Source organism: Delphinapterus leucas, chromosome 18 (genome assembly GCF_059928025.1).
Source record: "Delphinapterus leucas isolate spDelLeu-1000000601 "Yukka" chromosome 18, BTC_Dleu_Yukka2, whole genome shotgun sequence".
NCBI lineage: Eukaryota > Metazoa > Chordata > Mammalia > Artiodactyla > Monodontidae > Delphinapterus > Delphinapterus leucas.
Genome location: NC_143146.1, coordinates 44,415,666 through 44,424,926, shown reverse-complemented (window position 1 = coordinate 44,424,926; position 9,261 = coordinate 44,415,666).

Here is a 9,261-nt window from a genome sequence, read left to right as displayed (position 1 = left end):
CGGGTGAGCAGACAAGCCTCTAGGGCTGGTGAGTGCCGGTCGGCACCGATCCTCTGTGCGGGAATCGCCCCGCTTTGCCCTCCGCACCCCTGTCGCTGTGCACTCCTCCGCGGCTCCGTAGCTCCCCCCTCCGCCTCCCGCAGTCTCCGCCCGCGAAGGGGCTTCCTAGTGTGTGGAAACTTTTCCTCTCTCACAGCTCCCTCTCACTGGTGCAGGTGCCGTCCCTATTCTTTTGTCTCTGTTTTTTCTTTTGCCCTACCCAGGTACGTGGGGAGTTTCTTGCCTTTTGGGAGGTCTGAGGTCTTCTGCCAGCCTTCAGTAGGTGTTCTGTAGGAGTTGTTCCACGTGTAGATATATTTCTGGTGTATCTGCGGGGAGGAAGGTGATCTCCGCGTCTTACTCTTCCACCATCTTCAAGGTTTCCCTGGACCATCCTTCTTGAATATGATTCCATGAAGCCACCATTTAAGGTTGTCTGGATTTTGGTCCTTCTAGCAATCTACTACTCCAACAGTGTGTAGTTCATCAAATTCAGGTCTTTCTGAAGCCAGGCTAGAAATACAAAGTGAGGTGGACGACTAAGGTAACTGACCAAAAAGGAGGAAAGAAGATGAGCAAAACAATTTCCCAATTTCATTTTTACCCATATTCTCTGTGCTTAACAAAGGAAAAAATATTCGGGTCTGAGTTCCTTTCATTATTAGCCATTGTTGGTTCAAAGTCTGAGGAAAAAAAAAAAGGTAAACACGAGAATATGGAGTCCAGAATTACGTTAGCTCTCTTGCATGCAATATCACAACTTAAAAGGCCTTCCAAAATGGAGGGATAAACTTTTAAAAATATAGCCCAATCTTTTCAATCTAAACAAGTAAACACTAAAAACATATTTTAGAAATCCAGCAAACACACTAACCACAGTCAAAACAAAGGAAGGCTTATGGCTTACCAAATGACAGTGGCTGTCTACAAGAGAGAGAAAGAGAATACTCCAAAATTCTATCTGACCTGGCAGAGCTCAGCACAGCTACTATTCTTCTTTCCTAAAATCAAGGCATAAAGAAATTGAATAAAACTTGCCAAAATGTCACCCGCTGCCTCCAAAAGCAGATTAAAGAAGGGAGTGTCCAGAAATCAGGATGAAGAAAACTACTTAGAGAAGCCACTTTTTTTATCAGTGGACCACCAGGGTTTATCTGGGTAATAAAATGATAATAGACCTTTCTGTAATCTTCTTTTTATAATTTATACATTTAAATTTCAGTTAAAATTTTAAAAATATCCAATCAGAATGACAGGCATTTCCAGAAGTATCAGTTTTTTTAATCCTCACCCTTTTACAAATGTGAAAACTGAGGCTCAGTATAGCTGTCACGGGATTTTCCTAAATCACTGAAGCTGTAAATTTGGGACCTAAGTCTAAATCAGTTTCTCATTTTATCTTGGCTAACTTCTTAAAATTCTGTTTAGGGACATGGGGAGGGGGAAGGGTAATCTGGGACGAAGTGAGAGAGTGGCATGGACATATATACACTACCAAATGTAAAATAGATAGCTAGTGGGAAGCAGCCAAATAGCACAGGGAGGTCAGTTCGGGGCTTTGTGACCACCTAGAGGGGTGGGATAGGGAGGGTGGGAGGGAGACGCAAAAAGGAGGGGATATGGGGATATATATATACGTATAGCTGATGCACTGTTATACAGCAGAGACTAACACAACATTGTAAAGCAATTATACTGCAATAAAGGTGTTAAAAAAATATATAAGAAAGCTATACTATAAAATAGATACAGTGATAATATATCTGAGAGGTGGAATTATGGATGCTTTTTAATATATTTTTGGATTATTTGATTACATGATTTCTCTATAAAGAATATGAATCTCTTGTGTAATAAAAGTTACTCAAAACCAAAAAACAAAACAAAACAATTATGTTTAGGAAGAGAGGATAGAATGAAGGTTTGAGCATAGAAATCATCCAGAAATCACTGAAGATAGTGGGTCTGTAGTGCAGTTTCATTTGTAGTGGGTTTGACTTACATTCTTATATTTAGTTTTATTTCTATACAACTATCAAAGAAGGAGAAAGAAGTTGGGTAATATTTGCATTTGCAAATAATCAAAGCAGAATTGCTTTTAGCTTTAACAAAAAGATTGTTTTGTGATCTCAGATTAACATCTTTATTCTTAAATGCAGCATAAATAACATTTATTGGCTAAGATTATTTGCAATAAACAAGACTGTTTACTGTTTACCACCTAGCAGATGACTATTTGTAAGTCTCACTGAGTATGCTAAAACCTTATACTGAGCTCTCATTTTACCAGAGTGAATTTAAATTAACTTCAGCAGCCAGAATTAATGAAACCGGGTAAATGATGCAAAGATATTCCACAGGGTATTCTGTTTTAATTAGAGATAGAAAATGTGAGGCATTAGAGGTTTTAAAAAATGTTGTATTTTCTACTTTCTCATATTTTAAATCTAGGAATATAGATGAAAACTAAAAAATGTTAGCCACTTTAGTTCAGTTTTTAATGTATATCAGCTCTGAATTTATATTGAGTGAATAGTAAAGAGTCTGAATGAAGAACATAATCTAGAGGCATTCAGGTACAAGTCCTAAATTTTATTAGAAGTTGAGTATCTGTTAATTAGCAGGCAGCTATATAACAACTATAAAGCCACTACAATTCATACATTGTAGCATTACTACATGAATGAACACATATACAAATTAAACAGAAAAGAATATCCACAAATAGTTCTAAGTATGTCTGGGAAGTTTGATTGTGACAAAGTCAAGGTATAATCTTAAAAATTGATGCCTAAAAAACTACACACCCATTTAAAACTAAAGTCTGTACCTCACACTACATACCAAAATAAATTACACCAGTTGCACATGTAAGAAGCTTGCAAGTTGCCACTTTACCTTAACAAGATGAGTCTTTTACAAATGTTTTCTCCCACTCTGTGGCTTGTCTTTTCATTATCTTGATAGTGATTTTCACAGAGCAGAAATTTTCTATTTTAATGAAGTCTAGCTTATCAATTCTTTCTTTCATGGAGTGTGCCTTTGGTGTTATATTTTAAAAGTCATTGCCATACCCAAGGTCATCTAGGTTTTCTCCTATGTTATCTTCTGGGAGTTTTACAGTTTTGTGTTTTACATTTAGGTCTGTGGTTCATGTTGAGTTAATTTTTATGAAGGATATAAAGTCTGGGTCTAGATTTTTATTTTTATTTTTACTATGGACATCCAGTTGTTTCAGCACTATTTGATGAAAAGACTATCTTTGCTCCATTGTATTGTCTTTGTTCTTCTGCCAAAGATCAGTTGATTGTATTTATGTGGGTCTATTTTGGGGCTCTTTATTCTGTTCCATTGATCTATTTGTTCTTTCACCAATACCATCCTGACTTGATTACTGAACCTTCATAATAAGTCTTCAAGCTGGGTAGTGTCATTCCTTCAACTTTGTCCTTCAATGAGGTGATAGCTATTCTGGATCTCTTGCCTCTTCATATGGACTTTAGAATCAGTTTGCCAATATCCATAAGATAACTTGCTGGGATTTTGATTGGGATTGCACTGAATTTCTACAGATTAAGTCGGAAAGAACTGACATTTTGATAATACTGAGTCTTCCTATTCATGAACATGCAATATCTCTCCATTTATTTGGTTATTCTTTGACTTCATTCATCACGGTTTTGTAGTTTTCCTCCTATAGAGGTTGTACATATTTTATTAGATTTATACTGAAGGATTACATTTGTGGCAATGTTAATGTAAATAATGTGGGGTTTTTTTTAACCTATTCAACTTGTTCATTATTGGTATATAGGAAAGCAATTGCCTTTTGTATATTAACATTGGATACTGCAACCTTGCTATAATCACTTATTAGTTACAGGAGTTTTGGGTCAACTCTTTAAGATTTTCTACATAGATGATCATGTCACCTGTGAACAAAGACAGCTTTATATCTTCCTTCTCAATCTGTACACCTTTTATTTTCTTTTCTTGCCTTATTGCATTAGCAAGAACTTGCAGCACAATATTGAAAAGTTATAATAAAGGACGACATCCTTGCCTTGTGCTTAATCTTAGTGGGAAAGCATTGAGTTTCTCTCAAGTAAGTATGATGTTAGCTATTGGTTTTTTTGTAGATCATATTTATCAAATTAAGAAAGTCCCTCTCTATTCCTAGTTTACTGAGAGATTTTCTCATGAGTGCATGCTGGATTTTGTCAAATGCTTCTTCCGCATGTATTTATATGTTTTTTTTTTCCTTTTTTTGTCTTGGTTGGATTGTATTAATTAATTTTGAAGTGTTGAACCAGCCTTACATACCTGACACAAATCCCGTTTGGTCATGGTATATAATTGTTTTTATACTTTTTTGGCTTCAATTTGCTAACATTTTGTTGAGAATCTCTGACACAATTTTTCTCACATTTCTACTATAAAGTGTTTGGGATTCTAACTAATTTAAGCAATTAATTAGTCTTATCAAATTGTGATTTTGTGTGTGTGTGTGGTACGCAGGCCTCTCACTGTTGTGGCCTCTCCCGTTGCGAAGCACAGACTCTGGACGTGCAGGCTCAGTGGCCATGGCTCACGGGCCCAGCCGCTCCGTGGCATGTGGGAACTTCCCGGACCAGGGCACGAGCCCGTGTCCCCTGCATCAGCAGGCGGACTCCCAACCACTGCGCCACCAGGGAAGCCCTCAAATTGTGCTTTTTATTCAAAGATACACCATAGCAGAACCCTGAGGGAATGGATGGTGAATGGTAAGGCCTGAATTTACACTTCTTTTATTCTTTATACCCCGAACCCATCTCTCAACAAGTGTTTACAGTTGATGTTTATTTTTTTGGAAATTAGACATAGCTCACTCCATTCATTCATTCAACAGATTCTACAGCAGAAGGGAGGCTTCTAAGGAGGTAGGGTGTATTAGTGGGGCTGCAGGTTATTACAGGGAATCCAAGCAAGGCCTCATAATGGAGACAGTGATATTTGAGAGAAGAGTGAGTGGATGAGTACTGTAGATAGTAAAGAGTGAGTGGATGAGTACTGTAGATAGTAAAGAGAACAGCAATTCAGGTAAAGGGAACAGCAATTGAAAATGTCTACCTACTATACTTGTTGAACATCAAGGACTAAAGATTATAAGGTGTTTGGAAAAGAGTGAGCAAGGAGTAGAGGTGGAGGAGATGAGATCAAATATATAATGTGGAGGGTAATCATGTAGCAAATTTCCAGCATTTTAAGAACTTCAGCTTCAACTATGATGGAGGGGAAGACCCTGAAGTCACATAATTCTTCTGACTTAGATTCTCAAAGGGTTCTCCAGCCACTGTGTTAAGGACACAGTTCAGAGGGATAATAATTAAGATGACAGACAGTGAAATCTTAATCCTGAGTGGTAACAGTGGAAAAATCGAGAAACTGTCAAATTCTGGTTCTATTTCAAAGATAGGGCTGACACATTTTGCTTGTGTATTGGATGTGAAAGGAGAGAGAAAGAAAAACGTCAAAGATGAATCACATTTTGTAACTGAGCACCAGGAAGAATGGAGCTGCGGTTTTCTGTTTTGGAAAGTCTACAGGAAAAGCATGAGTGACTATGTGTGTATTTGATTGCAAGGTATATTAAGTTTGGGATGTCTATTAAATGACAAAACAGAGATATTCTGTTAGTAACCAGTCTTGTTAGGTGGATCCTGTGTGTAAAGAACAACCATCAACCTACCTAATCTGCTCAATCTGAAGACCCATAAAGGACTTTGGGGCATTAGTGTGAAGAGGGCTTCCTTTTGCGTTTGTGTGTATGTGTGTCATTTGCTTTGACACTGTGGTTAGGCTAAAGTAGCACTATTCTGGGCTTTCATCTTTGGCAACTTTTTTCTCGCCAAGAAGCTTTTTTATTGGGTTGATGCCAAATGAGTATTTGCCTGATTCTTTTGGTCCTGATTCTTTAACTATTTTCCTAGTTTGGACAGCCACAAATTTGGTTAGTATTTGTTAATTTCACCCTTCTACTTGGACACACTTGAAGCGAAGTGAAGTCCCACCACACTGATGGTAGACTCCATCTAAGCATGCTCAAAAGAGCACAGAAGGGCTTCCCTGGTGGTGTCGTGGTTGAGAGTCCACCTGTCAATGCAGGGGACACGGGTTCACGCTCCGGTCTGGGAAGATCCCACATGCCACAGAGCGGCTGGGCCCGTGAGCCATGGCCGCTGAGCCTGCGCGTCCGGAGCCTGTGCTCCGCAACGGGAGAGGCCACAACAGTGAGAGGCCTGCGTACTGCAAAAAAAAAAAAAAGCACAGAAGGTTGTCCACGGGGAGGGTACTATCAGAGGCTGATTGACAGTCTCTGTGTTGTAGACCAACTTAAGAGCAAACACATATGGTTCTTATGCTTTCCTGCTCCTGATAATAGGCAATGGCAGGCTCTGGATCACAATGTTTGAACCCAGCAGGAATAGTGCTACACTATATGTGGCATGACCATGATAAGGGGTATGTATCTTATCTAGCATGTATCTTCTTTTTTATGCTACACAAATACAAGGCTGTCACTTTCTGAGACAATAAACTTTCTCTGGTTGTGACAGATTCAAAGCAGATGCCAAGTTAGAAACACTTCTGAATTAGGTGATTTGGGTTCCTTGACCAGGTTAAAAAAAACAAAACAAAACTGTTTTTCTTCTTGGTTTCACATTTAAACAATATGAGTTAGTCTAAACTATATGACCAAAAAATAGAACTACTAAAATAACAGACTCTTACCATTATTATTTTGATATAATAAATAATAGAGGGATATTGTTTTACTAATAATTACCAGCATTTAGTAACGACAAGCCAAACATCAAGCCTTTAGGAAATTTGTGAACTCCTTCATTTCTTACAATAACTCTGTCAGATTGGTACCAGTATTTATCCCCATTGATGAAGAAACTCAGTTTCAGAGGAAGACACTGAGGCACAGAGAGGTTAAATGTAACTTGTCTATAATTGCACTAGCTGCTATGCTAGTCTACTTCATCAACCACTATCCCCACTATCACATTTCTTTAATTGGACTTTAGATTCAGATAAACAATTTTTCCTGGTTGCAAGGAAATCATTTAACAAGCCCAGATTGCAATGCTTGAAATGCAAGTCTGAGCCCAAATCTGAGAACCCTAAACCATGTGATCACTAAAAATACTGAATATCAATTCTGAGCCTTATGAGTTTGAATTTAAAATAACAGGCCCTATTAGGAATAAGTGTACAAATGACATTCTAGGAGGGAATATATCCAACAGGTGTTTTAAATTCCTTTAGTGGCAGTGAAAAAGTATGAAGGCATTTCCTGCAATACTAAATGAGCTGATTTGCTTTTGGTGGGTAAACACTGAACTTTGTTTATAAAACTTAACCTGAAAGTATTTTCTAAGTATCCTGCTATTAATCTACTCAAAGTTAGCCTTGTTATCTCCTTTAACAAACAAGAATGCTAAAACACAGTCTCAGTTAGTATAGTATGGATAAATCATTTGCAGTCTTGGGGAAACTTGTACCTTAATGAGTGTCTTCAATTTGGGGAAGACATGAATTCACAATTGCCATTCTCTATGCATATTATTGCCATATAAACTAATTCCAGCAAAAGAAAGCTATGGTTAGGTAGATCCTTTCACAAAGTGATGCAGTCACTCAGGAATACTATATAAACTAAACCGACTGGACATCAGTAACCAATGGATTATCCTAATGCTGATTCATCTGAGAGGTCCTTTATTCCAATGACTTTCGCTGCTATCCTTCTCTTTTCCTTTTGGGATTAAGAACTATGCATAAAGTCTTAGTTACTCTAAGGTTCACCTTGTACCTCTCCTGTCATACCACTCGTCACTTTCCCCATCATATGCCACCAAATGCCACAAAGAAATCTGAGTACTCTGCGGTCATGGCAGAGATATTTCTAAAGAGAGGAACACCTGTTCAAAAATCACTAATCTGAGAATAAATATATGGGGAAATGAACTGGGGACATGACTGGAATCAACTGAAACTGTTAGAGGCCAGCAGGGCAGATATGTATGTCTGTATGTGCCTTAAAGGATAATGTTCTCTATGAGAAAAAATGCTTTATTGCCCCCAAACTTTAATCCAATTAATATCTGGGAATATATTTCAAGACCACTTGTATATATGTGTATGTACATAATGTTAGCATTGTATATAAGTTGTGTTATGTTCTCCCTTCTATTCATGGGAATATGTTGCCTTTAAAGTTTAAAATTTCTTGTTGATTTTGCACATGGATGAAGGTTCACACAGTAAGATAAGTTCAAGGATTTCTTTCTCCAATACCATTCATATCAATTCCTATTAATTTCTTTTTGATAGATTTTCAGATGACAGTCCAAGATAGTTCTGCCAAAGGAAATCACAGGACTACCAAGTATGGAAAAGACTTTGGGACACTTACAGTGTGTTTTCATGGTCTGCATCAGAATCCTACAGAAGGCGTTTGGCTGAATTGGCAGTGAAATGAGAATGGAAAGTTAGTGTATCAGTTACTTTTCAGTGTGGTATGTTTTCTTTTCTACTATTCTACTATGTATTAGAAATTACATAGAAATCAGGAGAAGAGAAATGGTTAAGAAAAAATATAATCTGTCATGTTAAAGACATTTGGCACTTACCTAGACTCACAGGTAACATGAGAGAACATGAGGGCTGGCTTGTGAGAGCTGACCTTGTTCCATTTCCCTCACTGTACTGATGAAAAGCTTTGAGGCTCAAAGAAGGAAGTGACCCTGCCAGAAGCATACCATGAGTCAGTGATGAAAGGGAGACTCCTTGGCTTCTGTAGAGCCATGCCTCCGTGCACAAGGTATTAAAGAAGCATTAATTAAATGCCCCTTTACCTAACAACGTGGAGCTTAATCATAAGGTTTGGGCTTCTTATCTCTTCTTTTCCTTTGCTTTCTCTTTTACATCCTTGGGGGCCTTAGTTTAGTTGCTCTCTTGAACTGGATTTACAAGACATTTATTTTCACTAGCCCTTATTTTTTTGGATTGTAAGCTGAATTTTTAAGAAGTTGGGGAAGGATACTGAACTGCCAAAAGTTAACAGATTATTGGCAAAGATATAAAAATAATTATAATGCCAATTTCCCTGGGTATTCCCTGTGTACTTTAGGGGTAAAAATAGTATTTGTAAAGTGATTTCAAAAATGTGCA